The sequence below is a fragment of the Triticum aestivum genome, chromosome 2A (genome assembly GCF_018294505.1).
Source record: "Triticum aestivum cultivar Chinese Spring chromosome 2A, IWGSC CS RefSeq v2.1, whole genome shotgun sequence".
Taxonomy (NCBI): domain Eukaryota; kingdom Viridiplantae; phylum Streptophyta; class Magnoliopsida; order Poales; family Poaceae; genus Triticum; species Triticum aestivum.
In genome coordinates, this window is record NC_057797.1 from 440616129 (window position 1) to 440629091 (window position 12963).

Consider the following 12963-nt stretch of genomic DNA (forward strand, 5'->3'; position numbering starts at 1 on the left):
GTCTGATTCATCGGGGATGAATTGGAATGGTGATGAACATGTCCTACTGTGTGAGCTAAGTGTGTGAACATGATTTGGTAAAGGTAGCGGTGAGAGGCCATGTAGGAGTACATGGTGGGTTGTCTCATTGAAACCGTCCTCAGGAACTGAGTTCTGTGTTTGTGATCCATGAACAGCTACTACCATGCCTTGGGACCGAAACCAATGGACCCTCTCAACTTATTAATTGCCCCTATCCTCTGTCCGGGAGTTGCAAGTAGTTTCTGGTGTTTATAGTATACTGGAGGCCATGCGCAGCGCTGACCCTCGGGTGGGCTGTGATGCGGTAGGTACGTGGCACGGTGTACTGGGTGCCCGTTTGGTGTCCCGAGAACCCTACACACATCGTTCGGGGACGTATGTGGAAAACTCGGCCGGACTCCCTGCGGATGGAACCTGTATAGGCGATAAACCTGTACTAGGGACTTGTGTGGTTAGTCAGGTCATGGCCGACACCCTCGCTGGGCTTCCGCTTGAAGGTTTCCGAGTACATGTCGTGTAAACGGCGATAAGTGGTGAGAGCGTGTGTGAAGAAGTACACCCCTGTAGGGTTAACATCATCTATTCAAATAGCCGTGTCCACGGTAAAGGACCTCTGGGTTGCCTATACAGTTCGTAGACAAGTGAAAGTGGATACTCTAAAATGCGCAAGATAAGCATGAGTGCTATGGATGGCGTTCTCTTAGGGAGACGGGAGCGGATCCATAGTGGTGTATTGATTGGTGAATATGTGGACTCGTGTGCGCCACCTCAAAAGAGTTACTTGCAGTCATTGTTCAGGTTAGCCACTGAGTCAAACCTAGCTTGATGCAGTTAAACTCCACCACCTCTTGTTAATACTGATGCATATGTAGCTAGTTCTTATGTAAGTCTTGCTAAGTACATTTGTACTCATGTTTGCATAATTTATGTTTTTGCAGAGAGACTTTAGTCTCACTAGTAGTTCCGCGTGGACTCCAACGTTTAGCTTGTTACCTCAGCTACTATCTTGTGCCCTCAGCAGGGTCTTGTAGATAGTCAGGCTTCTCAGCCTTTTTCATTTGTAGTTGTCCGTACTCAGATAAGTTAAGCTTCTGCATGTGCTTATTGCTTGTATGACTTGAATGCTGGGTCATTAGACCCATGTTTGTAATATCTGGCTCCTCGGAGCCTAATGAATAAATACTTTGAGTCATAGAGTTTTGTTGTGATCCCATGTTGTATTTGCACATATCGAGCATATTGTGTGTATGTTATTGAAATGATTGGTATGTGTGGGATCCGACAACCTAGTTGTTTATTCTTGGAGCCTCTCTTATGAGGAAATGTCTCCTAGTGCTTCCACTGAGCCATGGTAGCTTGCTACTACTCCGGAACACTTAGGCTAGCCGGCATGTGTCCTTCTCCGTTCCTGTGTCCGTCCCTTTGGGGAAATGTCATGCGTTGTTCCTTTAAGTCCTTGTAGCTTGCTACGACTTGGGTTCATACGTTGATGACCGACACATTCCTTGTTGGGTCATGTATGCATGTCCCTGTAAGTTAGTGTCACTTTGGGTTTACGACTAGTCATGTCGGCACGGGTTCTCTGTCATATGGATTCTAGCGACACTATCATGTATGTGAGCCAAAAGGCGCAAACGGTCCCAGGCCAGGTAATGTGGCACCCGTGGGAATACCGTGCGTGAGGCCGCAAACTGATATGATGTGTTACATGCTAGATCGGTGTGACTTAGGATCGGGGTACCGACACTAATGTGCTATTAGACAACGGACCATGCACGTGCTAACCGCGATTGTAAACCTCAGTGCTTCCCATTGTTTCCCTGCAACACATATACGGTAGTTAGTCATCAGGTTAAGTAAGGGTTCGCATGCTATCTGTAAAATCTGTTGATGAAAAATAATCACATTGCAGATTCATTAGATTAATTGAAGCCACATGGAAAACCCATTTATCCAAACCAAGCATGATTAAGAACTAGGAAATATAGCACTTGTATATGTTTCTCATGTATTAAGTGCAGCCAAATTCGATTTATTCCTCACATGCACAACAATACAAAATTCTACCCACGACAATTGGACATCGCATTGCAGAATTGAAGCAACCAGTTAACTAAACATGACAAAAAATGAACCAAACATTAATTGTAGCAATATAGAAGATCCTGCCACATTGTAAAAATTGAGCACTACATTGCACCATATAACATACTCCTAATAGAAGATCAGATAGTTAACCAAACAGTTAACTACATCTAATTGTAGCAATTGTATTTGTTTCTTATGTATTTACTACAGCCAAATTCAATTTATTCCTCACATGGTATACAATAACAGAATGCACCCACAATTTTGTAAATATAAATTCGATTTATTTCTCACATGGAAGACAATATGAAATCGCATCCTGAAGAATTGAACATCACATTTGCAGAATTGAACCAAACAGTTAATTGAAGACGACAACTAATTAACAAAACAGTTAATAAGTGAGCACCACACTGCATGACATATAGAACATATACACTAGAGCAACATATTGCATGGTAAAATTAGATAGCATAATTCACTAGAATTTGTGAAGGAAGGCAGGAGCAGCACAGGCAACGGGTAAACCGAGCATGCTTAACCGACGTAGCTACCAAATGGCAAAGTGCTCCTTCAAGATCTCGGGGTCGGCACGACTGGTAGCCATCGCGACCTCATCCATGCGTGCGGCAGCGATTTGCTTCTCTGCTGCCAAATGCTCCTTGAGGTCCCGTCTATACTACGTGCGCCATGGCTTAGGACGACGCTTATTTGGTGGAGGGATCGGTGATTTAGGTGGAAGGTGTCGCGCTCGCGCCAGCGGTAGGGGCATGTGGGATGTGGAAGGAGGAGGAGGATGGGGGTCGGTGTGGATTACCTGCCTAGATAGGCGAGGTCGTGGAGCATGAAGGAGGGTCCGCCTTCGAGGAGGCGGCGGCGCTGCAGGCAAGGAGTGAAGGTTTCAAATTGGAAAGGAAGGCGAAAAGAGGGGAAATGTGGCTTTTGGTAAGGGGGAGCGGCGGGGAGGTAGATATTTCCGTGGAAGCCGAAAATTTGGAATTACTTCAGCCAAAAAACTGGCGCGCAAAGTATCATCAGACACGGTCCCTTATTCAGACACGGCCCGAAGATATTTTGTGCTGCGTCTCACACGGTCGGTTATAATAAACTGTGTGGGATATGTTGATTTTTCGTCTTCATTTGAATTACATAATGGGGTCACAGTAGCCATGGACGGTGTATGAATTACTAGACCTTTTATCCATAGTAATCATAAAAGATTTGGAATTATTCAGGATTCGTTTGGACATTTTTATGCATTGAGTTTTTAATGCATTTACGTGCATAATTCAAATTTGAACTACATGCACATGCTCCAGTGCATATAAATTCTTTGAAAAATCAAATCTTTGTCCTTGGGTGCATGCTTAGGTCCCATGCAAGAAATGGGAATGAATTTCAAACACCAGGGCACCGTTGATTGTAGGGAAAAAATAGAGATGCCTGGTTTTTAAATTCTAGTAAATACAAAACTCGTCCGAAATTCATGAAACTTGGCATGCTATCATGGAGCGGCATCAACATGTCGTGGTACAAATTTTGTCCCATTTGGGGCAGGTTTGGGTATATGCTTCTCACAAACCGGAGCTTCTCACAACAAGCATGATAGTTTTTGGTAGGGAACATCCCACCTTTTGGGACGAAACAGTATCCATTGCCTCTTATTGCATTCAATTTTGTTTTCTCATGTCAACATAGAACAACAGGAGTGTTGTGTGAATTTTTGTGATTTTTCGAGGTTCGTTTGTACATTTTCATGCATTAACTGAGTTTTCAATGCATATATGTGCATAATTCAAATTTGAACTACATGCACATGCTCCATTGCATATAAATTGTTTGAAAAATCAAATCTGTGTCCTTGGGTGCATGCTTAGGTCACATGCAAGAAATGGGAATGAATTACAAACACTAGGGCACCCTCAATTGCCGGCAAAACATTGAGATGCCTACTTTTTAAATTCTAGTAAATCTGAAACTCATCTGAAATTCATGAAACTTGGCATGCTATCATAGAGCGGCATCAACATGTCGTGGTACAAATTTGTCCCATTTGGGGCATGTTTGGGTATATACTTCTCACTACAAGCATGATGGTTTTCGGTAGGGAACGCCCCACCTTTGGGGACGAAACGATATCCATTGCCTCTTATTCCTTTCTAATTTTTTTTCTCATGTCAAAGTAGAACAACAGGAGTGTTGTGTGAATTTTTGTGATTTTTCGGGGTTCGTTTGGACATTTTTATGCATTAACTGAGTTTCCAATGCATTTATGTGCATAATTCAAATTTGAACTACATGCACATGCTCCAGTGTATATAAATTGGTTGAAAACTCAAATATGTGTCCTTGGGTGCATGCTTAGGTCCCATGCAAGAAATGGGAATGAATTTCAAACACTAGGGCGCCGTTGATTGCCGGCAAAACATTGAGATGCCTAGTTTTTAAATTCTAGTAAATCCGAAACTCGTCTGAAATTCATGAAACTTGGCATGCTATCATTGAGTGGCATCAAGATGCCGTGGTACAAATTTTGTCCCATTTGGGGCAGGTTTGGGTATATGCTTCTCACAAACCGGAGCTTCTCACAACAAGCATGATAGTTTTTGGTAGGGAACATCCCACCTTTTGGGACGAAACGATATCCATTGCCTCTTATTGCATTCAATTTTGTTTTGTCATGTCAACATAGAACAACAGGAGTGTTGTGTGAATTTTTGTGATTTTTCGGGGTTTATTTAGAAAGTTTTATGCATTAACTGAGATTTTAATGCATTTATGTGCATATTCAAATTTGAACTACATGCACCTTCTCCAGTGCATATAAATTGGTTGAAAAATCAAATATGTGTCCTTGGGTGCATGCTTAGGTACAATGCAAGAAATGGGAATGAATTTCAAACACCAGGGCACCGTCGATTATCGGCAAAACATTGAGATGCCTGATTTTTAAATTCTAGTAAATCCAAAACTTGTCTGAAATTCATGAAACTTGGCATGCTATCGTGGAGTGGCATCAACATGTCGTGGTACAAATTAGGTCCCATTTGGGGCAGGTTTGGGTATATGCTTCTCACAAACCGGAGCTTCTCACAACAAGCATGATAGTTTTCGGTAGGGAACGTCCCACCTTTCGGGACGAAACGATATCCATTGCCTCTTATTGCATTCAATTTTGTTTTCTCGTGTCAACATAGAACAACAGGAGTGTTGTGTGAATTTTTGTGATTTTCCGGGGTTCGTTTGTACATTTTCATGCATTAAATGAGTTTTCAGTGCATATATGTGCATAATTCAAATTTGAACTACATGCACATGCTCCATTGCATATAGTTTGGTTGAAAAATCAAATCTGTGTCCTTGGGTGCATGCTTAGGTCACATGCAAGAAATGGGAATGAATTTCAAACACGAGGGCACCCTCGATTGCCGGTAAAACATTGAGATGCCTAGTTTTTAAATTCTAGTAAATCCAAAACTCGTCTGAAATTCATGAAACTTGGCATGCTATCACGGAGCGGCATCAACATGTCGTGGTACAAATTTTGTCCCATTTGGGGCAGGTTTGGGTATATGCTTCTCACTACAAGCATGATGGTTTTCGGTAGGGAACATCCCACCTTTGGGGACGAAACGATATCCATTGCCTCTTATTCCTTTATAATTTTTTTCTCGTGTCAACGTAGAACAACAGGAGTGTTGTGTGAATTTTTGTGATTTTTCGGGGTTCGTTTGGACATTTTTATGCATTAACTGAGTTTTCAATGCATTTATGTGCATAATTCAAATTTGAACTACATGCGGATGCTCCAGTGCATATAAATTGGTTGAAAACTCAAATATGTGTCCTTGGGTGCATGCTTAGGTCCCATGCAAGAAATGGGAATGAATTTCAAACACTAGGGCGTCGTTGATTGCCGGCAAAACATTGAGATGCCTAGTTTTTAAATTCTAGTAAATCCGAAACTCGTCTGAAATTCATGAAACTTGGCATGCTATCATGGAGCGGCATCAACATGTCGTGGTACAAATTTTGTCCCATTTGGGGCAGGTTTGGATATATGCTTCTCACAAACCGGAGCTTCTCACAACAAGCATGATAGTTTTTGGTAGGGAACATCCCACCTTTTGGGACGAAACGATATCCATTGCCTCTTTTTGCATTCAATTTTGTTTTCTCATGTCAACATAGAACAACAGGAGTGTTGTGTGAATTTTTGTGATTTTTCAGGGGTTGTTTAGAAATTTTTATGCATTAACTGAGATTTCAATGCATTTATGTGCATATTCAAATTTGAACTACATGCACATGCTCCAGTGCATATAAATTGGTTGAAAAATCAAATATGTGTCCTTGGGTGCATGCTTAGGTCCAATGCAAGAAATGGGAATGAATTTCAAACACCAGGGCACCGTCGATTATCGGCAAAACATTGAGATGCCTGATTTTTAAATTCTAGTAAATCCAAAACTTGTCTGAAATTCATGAAACTTGGCATGCTATCATGGAGCAGCATCAACATGCCGTGGTACAAATTAGGTCCCATTTGGGGCAGGTTTGGGTATATGCTTCTCACAAACCGGAGCTTCTCACAACAAGCATGATGGTTTTCTATAGGGAACGTCACACCTTTGGGGACGAAACGATATCCATTGCCTCTTATTGCTTTCTATTTTTTTCTCGTGTCAACATAGAACAACAGGATTGTTGTGTGAATTTTTGTGATTTTTGGGGCTCGTTTGTACATTTTTATGCATTAATTGAGGTTTCAATGCATTTATGTGCATAATTCAAATTTGAACTACATGAACATGCTCCAGTGCATATAAATTTGTTGAAAAATCTAATATGTGTCCTTGGGTGCATGCTTAGGTCCCATGCAAGAAATGGGAATGAATTTCAAACACCAGGGCACCGTTGATTGCCAGCAAAACATTGAGATGCCTAGTTTTTAAATTATAGTAAATCCAAAACTCGTCTCAAATTTATGAACCTTTGCATTCTATCATGGAGCAGCATCAACATGCCGTGGTACAAATTTTTTCCCATTTGGGGCAGGTTTGGGTATATGCTTCTTACAAACTGGAGCTTGTCACAACAAGCATGATGGTTTTCGGTAGGGAACATCGCACCTTTGGGGACAAAACGATATCCATTGCCTCTTATTGCTTTCCAATTTTTTTCTCGTGTCAACATAGAACAATAGGAGTATTGTGCGATTTTTTGTGATTTTTTGGGGTTCATTTGGATATTTTTATGCATTAACTAAGTTTTCAATGCATTTATGTGCATAATTCAAATTTGAACTACATGCACATGCTCCAGTGCATATAAATTGGTTGAAAAATCTAATATGTGTCCTTGGGTGCATGCTTAGGTCCCATGCAAGAAATGGGAATGAATTTCAAACACCAGGGTACCGTTGATTGCCAGCAAAACATTGAGATGCCTGGTTTTTAAATTATAGTAAATCCAAAACTCGTCTTAAATTTATGAACCTTTGCATTCTATCATGGAGCGGCATCAACATGCCGTGGTACAAATTTTTTCCCATTTGGGGCAGGTTTGGGTATATGCTTCTTACAAACTGGAGCTTGTCACAACAAGCATGATGGTTTTCGGTAGGGAACATCCCACCTTTGGGGACAAAACGATATCCATTGCCTCTTATTGCTTTCCAATTTTTTTCTCGTGTCAACATAGAACAATAGGAGTATTGTGCGACTTTTTGTGATTTTTTGGGGTTCATTTGGATATTTTTATGCATTAACTAAGTTTTCAATGCATTTATGTGCATAATTCAAATTTGAACTACATGCACATGCCCAGTGCATATAAATTGGTTGAAAAATCAAATCTGTGTCCTTGGGTGCATGCTTAGGTCCCATGCAAGAAATGGGAATGAATTTCAAACGCCAGGGCACCATTGATTGCAGGCAAAATATTGAGATGCCTGGTTCTTAAATTCTAGTAAATCCAAAATTTTGTTAACCATTCACGTGATGCCATGTGTCTTGTTTTTAATGGTTGTAGGAGGTGCCGTGCAGACAGTTGCTTGACCTTGATCGAACGGGAGGCGTGCGAGCGCCGTCTAGTGCGCAGGCTGACTGAGAGGCATGCAAGTTGACCTCGAGTGCGCAGGCTCACCGGGAAGCGTGAGAGCTGTATGCTGCGCAGGCTCACTGGGAAGTGAGCCCTTTGACTTCCATGGCCACCCGCCTTGCTCGCATCCTCTCCATTAATGGAACCCAAGCCGTAGTTTAATTCGCTTTTTAAATATAAAACACTCATCGCAAATGTTTTAGTTAGAATAGCCGTAAGCAAACCGACAGCTTCCCCAGGAAGCCAAGAGAAAATGTGCCGAGCAGGATTTCTGCAACTCTTGATCCAAATGATTTAGATAGAACACCCGTATGCAAAATGAGAGCAACGCAGGATTTGTTCATCCCTTCAACTCAAACGGTTGTTTTGGATGACCTGTGTGCAACCACGTACAAACAATTTGGTAAGATTTGCATCTGTAATATTGGTTATGTTGCATTTGTCAAACTGGAAAGATTTAAATTTGTTGATCTATTAAAGTTCCCATTTGTCAACCCTTGTAACACCGTGAGTTGTTAAAATATGCAGCTAGAAATCATTAGCACTATGTAATTTTTGCAACTAAAATTCAGTAATTGAGCATAGATTTCATTCATAGATTAAACAGACGTTCTTTATTTATACAAACAGTTCAACTCGACAGCTGAACCGACCAAACTACTCCCCAATTGTTGCCAACCACGTACTGAAATAACTAGTTCAACTATATATACTAGCTAATTTTAAGTACGTTGTATAGTTCGACCACACGTCTATAGTCAGATGAACTGAACAAAATAGCCCCTAAATACTAGTACCACCATGGAGGGGCTTTGTGCTACTTCCGGCAGCCTCTCCTCTGCCGAGCACGCTCAGTAAGAGGCAGAGGAGGAGGAGGAGCCTACCAACGAGCTGGACAAATGCAATACGGTGCCTGCTGCTACTGCATGTTCAGCGATGCTCGCGAGCTCGAAAGCCCACTCCCGCTCCAGACGATACCTCTCGAAACGACCGGACTGCTCGTAGATCTCCTGATTCCTCGCCTTTGCGTCGGCGTGTGCTGCGGCCACGACTGCGGTATGGAACTTTGCATGGTCGACGAGGCACTCCTCCTCCTCCTGCAAGAACTCGATGTAGCGTGCAAGGTCACTGGCGCACGTGCGGGCCTCCACCTACGCCTCCCTCCTTTGGGTGGCGGTGGCGGAGCGGGTGATGATCGCGGCAGTTGATGGTGGGCTGGCGGCCATGGTGGCCGATGATGGGGTCGCGGCCATGACCACCACCTCCCGCCTTCGGGCCGCGGTGGCGGACGGGTGATGTCCACGGTGGCCGGCAGTGGGATGGCGGCCAAGAAAGCCACCTCCCGCCTTCAGGCCGCGGTGGAGGAGCAAGAGATGGCCCTGGCTTTCGACTGTGGTGTGGAGGCAACGGCTACCGGCAACAGCAGCCGACGGGCAGCGGCGGCGGAGCGTGTGGTGGGTGTTTCGCGCACACCCAAGAGGGACGCCACGCGCACTACACTACGAGGGGACCGCGCCGCCGCGGTGTAGCCTCCCAGCTGGAGCCGTCCTCTGATGATGGCGGAGTGGCTGAGCGAGGACGACAGACCGGTGAAATTGGCGATTGTGGGAGAAGTAGATGAGATAAACTACAGGGAGGGAGGGGAAAATGCGACACAGGACTCGCCGACCGTGAGGGTTTTTATAGCAGCTCGGCAAGCATTGGGATTTTGGGGGATTTCACTGAGTCGGGCGGGAAGCTTGCACGGGAACCTGCAAGGTTGTGCGGGAACGGGCTCACCGACGATTCATTGGCGCCACCATTTGGCCAAAAGAATGCCCCCGCGTGCTGCGCAAGCTTGCGCTGTAAGCCATCTGCGGCGGCGGGGTGACAAGACGTGCGAGAGGAGGACGAGAGGACATGTACACATACAGTTAATAAAAAAACATTTGCGATTTAATTTCCTACTATACCCCCATCCTGGTTTATAAGTAGGATTTAACTAATAAAATACGAATGCATGTCGTCATAGATTTTATTGTTGGAGTCCTATTTGAACATAGTTTCCAGCTATACAATTTTTGTAACATGCATTAACACTTTTTTGGTTAAATTTAAGGTTATACACCAGCAAGCATTTACCCGTAACACACATGGCTTATTCCATCACAAACAACTCTGATGGATCAACTGTCTGCCATGTATCGCACACGCAACTCTAATCTAATCCGTTCTTGATGTCTCCGTCATCGCTCACACAGTTCGTCTTATTTGCCACGTATCACTATGCCATCCTCTTCTTGCGTCCCTCGGCAAGCTCTGTCGCGTCCGTTGGTGCCACAACATGTTAGGTACCGCTGTTAGGTACCGCGGCATGCTCTCTCACGTCCGATGGCACGCTCTGCTCGCGTCCGTCGACGCGCTCGGCTTCTGGACAACTTTTCCTTGAGGCGACCGCGGAGCGCTCTGCTCGTGTCCCTCCGCGCACGCTCTGCCAGTGGTTGGGCATGCGCACGATCACGTCGGGTGGCCCATATGCATGCGGTTGCAGCGCACGCGTTGCCACGCGATGTAGTTACGTGCGACACGATGGAGTTACGCGCTGCAAATTAGAACTGCCATCAGGGCCTGCCGATATTCCTGGCCGTCCAGCTTCCCCTTTAATTCCCGCAGCTATTATAACCTTAGTGTTTTCAACCTTTCGATCAAGCCCCACAGCAAAACAAGCACACCCACGACGACACATAGGGAGGGGATGTCCGGCGGTGCTCCAATGGAGTTCGGTGAGCATAGAGTGGAGACCCATGCGAGGGAGACGGATCTCTCGGTGGTGTACACCATCGACCTGGCCGTGGTGGACGACTACATCAACAGCGTTGAGCAGTTGCTTGCTGGAGTCATGTAAAAGGTGGTCGGCATCGACCTCTAGTACACCGCTGGTCATCCCGACATAGATCAGAAGGTTGTCGTTGCCCAGTTGTGCGTGCTCCATCATGTCCTCATATACCACTACTGCATGGCCATAGAGCCTTGCAACCGTTTCAACAGGTTTGTCAACAGCACGGACTACAAGTTCGCCATGGTGGATACCAAAGACGATGTAAAAGCGCTCAGTGTTATGGGCTTGGCCTGCAAGAACCTTGTTGAAATATGTGACCACTACAGGGTCCGGGGCAGCACGAAGCAGGACTCCTTGGCCGAGCTCTCCTCGGCCATCATCGACCCCTACTATGAAAATATGAAGCAGGATTCCAAGAGAACAAGTCCCGTATCCTTGCACAAGGCCTGGATGCGGCAACTGGATGAACCTCACCTCAGGTTCGCGGCCAAGAGCGTGTACACATTCTACGAGATGCACAGGCGGATCGTTGACATGAGGAAGTGCCTCGTTACCCAAATTGACGAGCCCGGATCGAGCCACAAGTAGAGCAAGTGTCACAAGAAGTAGATGACACTACTAGGAAAAGGCCTACTAATGGCGCACCGGTTTTGCCTACTAATGGCGCATCACCAGTGCGCCATTAGTAGCACGCCACTAGTAATTTTTACTAATGGCGCACCACTGGTGCGCCATTAGTATCTGGTATACTAATGGCGCACCATCCAGTGCGCCATTAGTATATAACACCATGCGCCATTAGTGTGCCTCCCAGGGGCCATATTTAACCATGTGCTTTGGCACACTAATGGCGCACTGCGGATGGATGCGCCATTAGTATACTTGGCATACTAATGGCGCACTCTGTAGTGATGCGCCATTAGTATGAATATTAGGTTTTATTTTTTTTACTTTTCTGATTTTTGCACATGTTACAAAATATATTATTTGACAGAATATAGACAGTAGCACACAGCAACAGCAGATTCATCGAATACAATAGAAGATTAGTCTCCGAATACAATTCATCATATTAGTCTCCGAATTCAAAAGACCGAACAAAGATAAAACATTACAAGTCTCGAGACCGCGAGTATCGAGTTTGTCGGAAGTAATACTAATCCTAACAAGTCCTACTAATCATCATCATACAACTTCTACTCGTTATTCATAACAAGTCATACGATCATCATCTTGATAGTCTTCGAACCAACCCTACTTAATTGTTCTTAGCACATGATCATCAGTATTAGGCAGGACCTAAATACCCTATTTAAGCTAAAATAGCATAAAACAATATAGACCCTGACTCTCCATTATGGAGAATGGAGAACATCCTGTCTCCAATTCTTGCGCTTCGCTTCCTTTTGCTTCCAAGAAGCTCCTTACGACTGTCCATACATTTTTTCCATCCTTTGATTTTCATGTCTCCACTTCTTTTAGAAATCTCGTATGGACAGTTGAGATTCGTAGGACGACCTGGCTGTATGTTCAAAACATTAACACTACCTTTCAGATACATCATATGAGGCACACAATTCTCTGGGATTATCTGTTGAAAAACATAGTAATAACTTCATAGTTAGCAATGATGTACTAGTTTTAGAAGTATGCAAAAGATGCACGGATGTCGTAATAGTAAAAATCTTACCAGGGTATCTCCATGGTAGTTACCGTAGTTGAACACATGCACTAGTGGCACGTATTTACCATAATGTTGAGGAGTTTGATTGTAGATATTGTAATTCTCAATGTCAGTACAAAATCCGACCAAATGATTTTTCTCCTTGTAAGTTGTTAATTCGGAGCCATCGGTGTAGTGGGTTTTGTCTACCATCTCCCGCACATTCTTTGAACAATAAAAATAAGCTGTCAATGGAAATAAGCTGTCAACT